The sequence below is a fragment of the Lynx rufus genome, unplaced genomic scaffold (genome assembly GCF_022079265.1).
Source record: "Lynx rufus isolate CCGP_SWC_20201006 ecotype Redwood Valley unplaced genomic scaffold, mLynRuf1.p SCAF_6, whole genome shotgun sequence".
Classification (NCBI taxonomy): Eukaryota; Metazoa; Chordata; class Mammalia; order Carnivora; family Felidae; genus Lynx; species Lynx rufus.
In genome coordinates, this window is record NW_025814878.1 from 49,680,887 (window position 1) to 49,690,666 (window position 9,780).

The window sequence follows — 9,780 nt, forward strand, 5'->3', positions numbered from 1 at the left end:
GTATTTACCCAAAGCATCCAAAAACACTAATTCAAAGGGATACAGCAGCATTTTTTACAATGGTCAAATTATGAAAGCAGCCCAAGCATCCATTGACTGATGAATGGATAAAGAAGATATATATACATATATATACGTGTACATACATTGGAATATTGGAATATTATTCAGCCACAAAAAGAATGAAATCTTGACATTTGCAATGACATGGATGGAGCTACAGAGTACAGTGCTAAGTGAAATGTTCAGTCAGAGAAAGACAAATACCATATGATTTCACCCATATTGGAATTTAAGAAACAAACAAACAAAATGAGCAAAGGGAAAAAATAAGAGAGAGAGAAAAGCCAAGAAATAGACCCTTAGAAAACAAACTAATGATTACCAGAGGGGAGATGGGTAGGGGGGATGGGGGAAATAGGTGATGGGGATTAAGGAGGGCACTTTGATAAGTACCAGATGTTGTATGGCAGTGCTGAATCACTATATTGTACATCTGAAATTAATATTACACTGTATGCCAACTAACTGGAATGAAAATAAAACTTAAAAATATATATAACCCAAGGTTAGGAAATTCTAAGTAAGCTCATCAAGACATTGTCCAAAGAGGTCATCTACTACTCCCAGCTGCCCCTCTCTCTGATCTCAGGGTCCATCATGCCCCCAGTGCAATCACTCCTGATGGCCTGTTTCATTGCTGCCATTCTCTGTAGCTTGCTAACTTCAGAGCAGCAAGGATAGGTTTGTCTTATTCACTGTTGCTCGCCTAAGACCTCAGGGGGCTCAGGAATTGGATGAATAGGTGGAGAGACAGAGGAGTCTTTTATTAACAGAAACTACATTATTCATTGTTTTGAGTCCATCCACAAGTTTTAAAAGTGCCAAATAATCACTACTGAAAGTTTTCTTTCTTATTTAACTTAAAAAAATGTTTTTAGAAAGTAATCTCTGTGTCCAAGATGGGGCTCAAACTCACGACTGCAAGATTAAGAGTTGCATGCCCAACCGACTGAGCCAGCCAGGAGCTCCCTTATTCAACTTTTTTAAAACTCAGTTTAGTGAAGGGATTTTTTTTTTTTTTTTTTTTGGTGGGACCACATCATTAATCTTATAGTGACAGTTGATAGGAAAACAGATTTTCATCAGAGAAATATTTCTTATTCTGTTAAACCAGGGCTACCTATTTTCACCCTGATCTAAAGATATGTGAAAGATTAAAAAATTTTTTTAATGTTTATTTATTTTTGAGAGACACACAGTATGAGTTAAATGATTTCTGTGCATCAAATTAGTATATGAAAGTGAATTGAAATAAATCCCTGAGACTGGCAGCATTTACCTCAGTGTTAGCGGGAAATTGGAGAGCCAAGACTCTACACAGAGAGAGAGAGAGGGAGATAACGAATCTGAAGCAGGCTCCAGGCTCTGAGCTGTCAGCATAGAGCTCGAGGTGGGGCTCAAACCCACAAACTGCGAGTTCATGACCTGAGCTGATGTTGGACACTTAATCGACTTAGCCATCCAGGTTCCCCTTATGTGTAAATTTTTTTTGAAAAGAAAGATAATGTTCTCTGTTCATTTCATTTAACAAAGTAATTACATTTCCCACTATGAATAATATATAAATTCATATAGACAATTAAAAAGAAAAAACATATGCATATTTTTTTCATTTGAGAGTGAGAGAGTGTGAGTGGGGGAGAGGAACAGAGGGAGAGAGAGAGAATCTCAAGCAGTCTCCATGTTCAGTGCAGAGCCCCCTTGGGGCTGGATGTCAAACCAAGAGTCAGACGCTCAACTAACTGAGCCACCCAGGTGCCCCCCGTCCCCCAAAACATATTTGGATGCATTTTCTCCCAATAATTTTTCCATGTTTGGTGGTTGTTTTTGTTTTTGTTTTTTACAATCATGCTCATTTTAAATAAAATTCTTGAGTGTAAAGAGTAAAATCTTGGGAACCAGTCTGATTACTCTCTAAAATGCCTTCAAATACATGTTGAAGAAAAAAAAAAAAATTTAAAAAAAAAAAAAAAAAAAGGGGCGCCTGGGTGGCGCAGTCGGTTAAGCGTCCGACTTCAGCCAGGTCACGATCTCGCAGTCCGTGAGTTCGAGCCCCGCGTCGGGCTCTGGGCTGATGGCTCAGAGCCTGGAGCCTGTTTCCGATTCTGTGTCTCCCTCTCTCTCTGCCCCTCCCCCGTTCATACTCTGTCTCTCTCTGTCCCAAAAAATAAATAAATGTTGAAGAAAAAAAAAATTTTTAAATGCCTTCTAAGATTTTGAGAGATTTACCCAAGTAAGAAAATTAGGCAGTATAATTAAATGGGCACAGTAACTGGGTCGATTCAGGGTGATAAAATCCTCCACACGGTGAAAATAAAGCCTAGAGTGTTACTCAACAAGCAGAACATAAACTTAGGCAGTTATGGCTGATACACAGAGGTGAAGAAGAACCTAGAAGCCCCACTGGGCCCTTAAAGTGTATCAAAACCAAGAGCCACCCTCGCAAATCTGTGACAGTCAGCAAGATTTCCAGGCAGTAAAGGGAAACATCAGGAGAACAAAGGTATGGTGGAGGAGTTAATGATTTCTGTGCCTCAAATTAATATATGAAAGTGAATTGAAATAAATCCCTGAGACTGGCAGCATTTACCGCAGTGTTAGCGGGAAATTGGAGAGCCAAGACTCTACACTGTCCTCCAAATTAAGTCGTTTGTCATGGAAAACAGGCTCTGTTATAAACACGGTCAGTTCTATGCCTTCTTTTGTTGGTGTATGTTGATGTTGACTTGATGTTGAGAATAACCCAAGTGCATGTGTGACAGCAAATCTGCTGAAAAAGTAAAGGAAAATTCTGTTTTGATGGCAGTAATCTTCAGAACCCTGCCTCCCCTCCCCGAGTGGACTTTATTAGGATCACATAGGAGGCAAAACTTTTCCCTTACCCTCTTAGGAACTCCAGCTGGACTTGAGAATTAAGTTGACATAAGACAGGTTAAAAAGAAAAGAAACAAATTTTATTTTTATATGTACATAGGAGCTTTCACAGAAAAATGAAGACTCAAAAAAGCAGTAAGGCCTCAGTGTTTATATACTAGATTGACCAAAGAGTATTAATTATGAAAAAGCAACTAAAATGTATGAGGAGACTAAAGGAGGATAGGGGTTACTTTGGTTAAATTTGTTTGTAAAAAATCAACTTGGCCTTGACTCCCTGTCTTTGGTGATGAGAATGTTCTTTTCCTCCAGGTGCAGGGGAGGGTCTGTTACATATGGGAGTTTTATCTCCTGTTTTCAGGAGGAAAAGGGGAAGTCATAGTGCCTTTCTTACACCTGTTGTTTTTCAAGTGCCTTTAGCTCAAAATAGTCAATATGTCAAACTGGCGTATTTTGGGGTGGCATATTCTGAGCCCACTCTAAGCCCTGTGTTACCCTCAGTCTCACTCTGGGGAACCCAGGTGGGCTTTACAGTTGATGTACAAGGTGATGGTAACAGCCTGTGGTGGGGTGTGAGGAAGTCAAAATGTGCACAAGAGTAAAACCGACTCAAAGCTCTACCTTTGTACCAATGGTTGCCAGAGGGGAGGTAGGTGTGGGGGTGGGTGAAATAGGTGAGGGGGATTAAAGAGCACACTTCTCACGATGAGCATGGAGTAATGTGTGGGATTGTTGAATCACCATATTGTACACCTGAAGCTAATATAACACTGGAATCAATACTGGAATTAAAATAAAAAACTTAATATAAATAAATAAATAAAATCTCTACCCCTTGCTCCTTTCTCAATTGGTTTTGCCACAGGTTCCTCAAGCACCTGACCTTGGGGGGTCTAAGCCTGGAGGAAGTTCCCCTGGGCTCCACAACTCTGGCCTCTGTTGACAGGCATGGCTATACCTTTGATATATGTGGCCAACAGCACCCATCCTTCCATTACATATAACTTGCCCATTCCCCCTGGTGCAAACTTTATTTACCTCACAACTTAAAAAAAGAAAAAATACCTCTGTAGGTGTCAAAAATGTTCATAGAAGACAATTTTTCTCCTGACAAACAAAGATACTCCTCTGTAACCATAATACAACTGTCAAAATCAGGAAATTCAGTGATACATTTTGGTGGGAGGAAAATTTTCTTCTACCATTTTATATTTGAATGGGGGGCTGTGAATTAACTGACATTAGATTAACAGGAAAAAAGTTTGTTTGTGCATGTGGAAGCTTTCAGATGAAGAGACAACCTGGACAGCTAAAGGAAGGGGTTTATATATCAACCTTAATAAGGTAGAGGTGTTTAGGGCTTCAAAGGATGGAAGGTTGGGATGAAGCTTGTTTACACAATTTTTTGGAATGTCCTGGTCCCCAAGGTCAGGCTTCCCTGATTGGAGAACTCCCTGGAGGAGATAGCTGACTCTCACAAAGCTCTATTGTAGTCAGATATGGGAAGTTCACATAGGAATTCTTTGCATTTGCTGTTGCAGATGTTTCCACTTTGAAGTAATCTTCATATCATTCACGTGTGCTGTCAGTCCTATCATTAGTCACCTAGTTAGTCCACAGTCCCTATTCATGTTTTGTCAACTGTTCAGTATCATGTAGAGAAAAATGATCCAATCCAGGGTCACCTTGCATTTAGTTGTCATATCTCTTTGGTTTTCTTCAACCTAGAAGAATTCCTCAGGAACTCTTTTAGGGTCTTGGCATCTTTGAAGATGATAGGCCAGTTATTTTGGCAAAATGTAGTTACAGCGTTTTTTAAAATATATTCCTTCATCTGTAAGGGAGGAAAGAATATCCTTGCCACTCTAGCCTTTTAAATTCTTGTCTGGGACCCTTGTAACAAAAAGCAGATTAACAGGAGAAAAACAAAAACTCATTACCATGTATATCTCATATATACATGGGAGAAACTCAGAGTAACTCGAGGAGGTGGCTTAGAACTCTGGCTCTTGTAGCATCTTCAACAAAGAGCAATACATTTGTGGAGAAATGATAGGATGAAAGGAAGTAGTTTTAGGTCTCCAAGGGTGACAAACTGTGGGAAGATAAATATAAGGCAGGAAACTAATGAAAGAAGGTTTGCTTATGGATTCTTCTGATGTCATCTGATAAAAGTCTGTCTCCAAAGAAGAATAATTTATATCCTGCCTTTAGGCAGGGTAGGGGGAGGGCAGAGAGACCTTTTTTTTCATTTCCTTCTTTTTTAAAAAATTTTTTTAAACGTTTATTTATTTTCAAGAGAGACAGAGTGTGAGAAGGGGAGGGGCAGAGAGAGAGGGAGACACAGATCCTAAGCAGGATCAAGCTGTCAGCACAGAGCCTGACACAGGGCTCAAACTCAGGAACCAGGAGATGATGACCTGAGCCGAAGTCGGACACTTAACTGACTAAGCCACCCAGGCACCCCTGCATTTGCTACTTATTAATTGCTTTCACCTGAAAACAATTTTTATGTCAAAAAGGCATATTTGGGGGTAATTTATTCTGGTTTTCTTCAACCCATTAATTAATTCATTTGGGATAAGTAATTGATCAGCTACTACGGGCTGAGCCTTGTCAGGCATTGGGATACATACAGTGCACTAGATAGATGTGGATCTTTCCTTGGGAGAGGCCCTTTAGCCCCTGAAGTGGTTAAGAAGACAGGTTTTATATTCAGGATATCTGGGTTCAGGTCCAGCTCTGCTACTTACTTCCATTAGAATCTTGGGCTTGTTACTTAACCTTTACATACCTCACAAAAAGAGGGAAGGTGAATAAAAATACCTATCACGTAAGACAGACATTTGCTGGAAGTGAATTAATAATGGTATCTCAGTATATATTAATAATCTGCATCTGAAAATTAGATTTTCTGTGTGAAGATGCTAACTGGGTTCTATTTCTTATTTATTTATTTATTTATTTATTTATTTATTTATGCAGTTTTATACCTTCATTTGACAATCAGCAATTAGTTCTCATCCATGTTAACAGTCTGTAGATTTTTGAAAGTGGTGACAGCTACATAGGTAACCAACATATAGAGCTTGTTTGGTGAATCTTCATCCTCCTTATGTTTTTCTGGACAACTGCACTTGGATACGGTGTGGAACATTCCTTATTCCTTTGGCCTAGACAGCTTTGTTGAGCCTAGTGTCAATGCACACATCTGGAGTTCCCATCTCCTTTACAGCAAATTTCTGAATCTCTTTGGGTGCCCGAGGGGCACACTTCTTGAAACCCACTCCATGAATGTGCTTGTGAATGTTGATGGTGTATTCGCCGGTCACTACCTCATTGATGACAGAACAGCCCTTCTTCTCGCCCCCCTTCTTCGCAGGAGCCATTCTGCTGGGCTGGGGTTGGAAAGGAAGAGCTCACATTATTTTAAAAGGAAAAAATATGTATAATATATTACATTTCAACCCAGAATCCCAACCAATTTCCTAACGCACAACTAAAGTATACTAAAACACTGGAAGTGATCAGGATATACCTCCCCCCAAAATGTCACTTTGGCATAGGAATTATTTTGAACAAAGTCATCTGAGTTCCTAAGCAGTCTTATCTGCCTAAAAGCTGAGCCTTAAAAAAGAGCTTGACTGTTATAAATGCACCCCCCACCCTCTAGCAGCAACTCTAATCTTCTCTTCTTGAAGTTGAAAAGTCAGAAGTTGCATGATACCCAGATAGACATTGTCACAAACTATCATATCTTCCATCTATTTTTCTAAAGGCACATTTATTTTTCAAAAAATTCATTTGCATAAGTGCCCTTTATGCCCTCTTTCTAAGAAGTCATTTGCTCTCCTGAAAGTGTTGCTCTGCTCCTCCCCCTCCCCTAGTAAGATGATATATAAACTCTAAGTTCTGTCTACTTGAGTCTCATTTTTCAGTGAAAAATAAATATATAGGAATAAAAATCTGTCTTTTCTCTTGCTAATTTGTCTTTTGTCAGTTTAATTTGCAGGTCTCTAAGACAGAACCTAAGAGGATAGAAAAACAGGTTTTTTTCCTTAACACATCTATATAACACATTTATGCAAAATGTTTAAAATATTGATCACCAAAAAATTTAAAACAGTTGTTTTATGTACAGCAACATCTTTTCCATTGTAGTTATTATTTTTATCCTTGTAATTTCTTATCTACCATTCTCTTTAAAACTTTCTGAACTTTTCTGGTACTCATTGTACAGCTGTCAGCAAAAACAATGGCTCAATATGGAAAGCACTGGTAAATGCATTCAGGACAATTGCCAGTGACAGAGCATGACTCACTCTGAGCGTGACACTCTGAGGTCATTCTGAGCATCAGCAACATCCAAGACTACACCCCCTCTGTGGATACTCACTGTGCTTTTCAAAACGTCTATGATTGTTGCTGCTGTTTTACCCCTTGAATTTGGAAAGAAACTGGACAACTTTCCCCCCACATTGTTTGGCTAAACTATATTGGACTTTCGGAGACATAAATATAAAAATTTTCCATCAGCTTAAAACAAACTCTGTATTGAGAGAGACATACATTCTGTGATGTTTGGGTATCAAAAAACAAAAGGTGTTGTTTCGGGAGATATTTGGCAGGCTATGCTTGCATATATAAAGCAATTAAGGTAGACTGTGGCACAAAGAAAGTATTAGCTATTATCATTTTACCTCTCTAAACACAGCGTTCTAGTGGGGAAGGCAGGCAAGTAAACACACGATGGACAAAATTACTGCAGACTGTGATAAGTTTTCTGAGGAGATTGAATACCATGCTAGAGAATAATGAGGGAAGGACCTTCTTCATGAAGGTGGTCAGAGTAGTCCTCCTTGGAGAAGTGACAACTAAAAGTAAACCTGAGGGATTAGAAGAAGCCAGCCATGAGGGCAGCCAGGGTGAAGCATTCCAGGTAGAGGCAAGAGCAAATCCCAAGGCAAAGGTGAGACAGAGCTGCTGGCAGGACTGTCACTGGAGTAGGAACAAGTCTATACGATGAAGCCAGAGAGATGGGCAGACCGAGGTCATGTAGAATCTTGGAAACCATGGTAGAGTTTGGATCGTATTTTAAGCAATAAGAAACTATTATAAATTTTAAGTGGAAGGATAAAATGATCTGATTTATGTTTTTAGATCACTTTGCTGAGGAGATTGGGGTAATAGAAATTTCAACTGGAAGCTGGGACACCAGTTCAGAAGCTACTCATTAATTCAGGTAAGAGATGAGATGACATTGAAGATGGATAGGAGAGGTCAGAGATGAGGATTATTTTGGAAGAAGAATTATTGGACTTGCTGTCGGGTGAAGGAAACAGATGACTCAGGCGTTACACTCAGATTTCTGGCTTTGATAAGTGGGTAGATGGTGGTGCTATTGATATAGAGGGAGAGAAAACTAGATACAAGAATGTTTACAAAGTCATCGCTAAAGTTTGGGCATGTACACACACACACACACACACACACACACACACACACACGGAAAACTATGTTCCCCATGTCTTTTGGGAGGTGTCATTATTTATAAATGGCAGCATGCTGCAAAATGACAAAATGGTGTAGAGGTTCCATACAACATGGTATAAGAGAAGACTGAATTGTGATGATTTCCTTCAGGCCCTTTTGACATCACCTAGTGACTTTTATTTTGGTTCTTCCTTATAGTACTGGTTGTAATATATGGCTTTTTGTTTGTTTTGCCTTACTGGCTGGAAGCATGAAACTTGCAAATATTCTGGTTGTATAAACCAAACATGAGAGAGGTCTGCCATTATTCCCCAGGAGGCCACAGATGCGGTGTGCCCATTCTATCACTTTTTGAACATTAAACAGAGTAATGGCAATTATTTACAAATGACCTTTCTGAAGAGGGTAAGTGTAGGATAATTGAGGATGAATGGTCCAATAAAAATTGTAGACCACTACTGAAGGGTAGCAGAATATGCCATCCCAAAATGTACTACTTTGGAATAAGAATTATTTTGAGCTGAAGGCAATTGAGAAAAGGCAGATACAGTACAAGAAACGCTCTCTGCCCTCCCCATATTTACCTAAAAGCAGGACATAAATTTGTAGAGGTGCCCCCTGTTCCCCTCTCTATCGAGGACAGAAGTTAATCACTGGAGACAACTCTAGACCCTTATTAGCCCAGAGATGGCACCAGAGGCATCTACATAACAAATTTTAGTAACTAGCCTTTATCTTCCATTAGTTTCTTAATATTTGCCTTTCCACAATTTGCTGTCCTAGCAACTTAAAATCCTGTTCCTTTGTCTTGTTACTTCTCTAAAACTTCTTTGTTCTTCTGCTAAGATGTATATAGGCCCAAGTTCTAACTACCTCTTTGAGTTACTCCTCTCTGAGTGCTCCCATGCATATGCACAATGCACATGTTAATAAACTCCTGTTTTCTTTTCCTCTTGCTAACCTCATCTTTTGTCAACCTAACTTATAGGACCCCAGCCAGGGATCCTAGGAGGGTGGAGGGAAAAAGGTTTCTCCCTTCCCTACCTGACAGAGAGCAGAAAGTGTATACGGAGGGCCCCAGGAATAGGGCAGTAGTTCTGGTATGGAGAGGACAGAGGGATGCCTGCCTCATTTCCTAGTTGTGCTAGTTTAGCCAGGCCACAGGCTTCAGCGAGCCCTGGTTTCTCCATCTGTGAAATGTTGCTTTGGGAGATAGGGAAGTAGAACAAGAGTTAACTAAGGTCGAATACGGTAGTGGAATATCCTAGACTGTGTTATAGAAACAACCCCTGAAATTCCATGGCTTCAGTGGGTTGGCACAACCGAACTAGATTCAAATGTGGGTCATTG

The 9,780-nt window shown here is 39.7% G+C and overlaps 1 pseudogene; it reads right to left on the bottom strand.

The window, feature by feature from the left end:
• Window positions 1-5,950: 5,950 nt before the first annotated feature.
• LOC124527913 (60S ribosomal protein L31-like) lies at window positions 5,951-6,326 on the bottom strand (annotated as a pseudogene).
• Window positions 6,327-9,780: the final 3,454 nt, after the last annotated feature.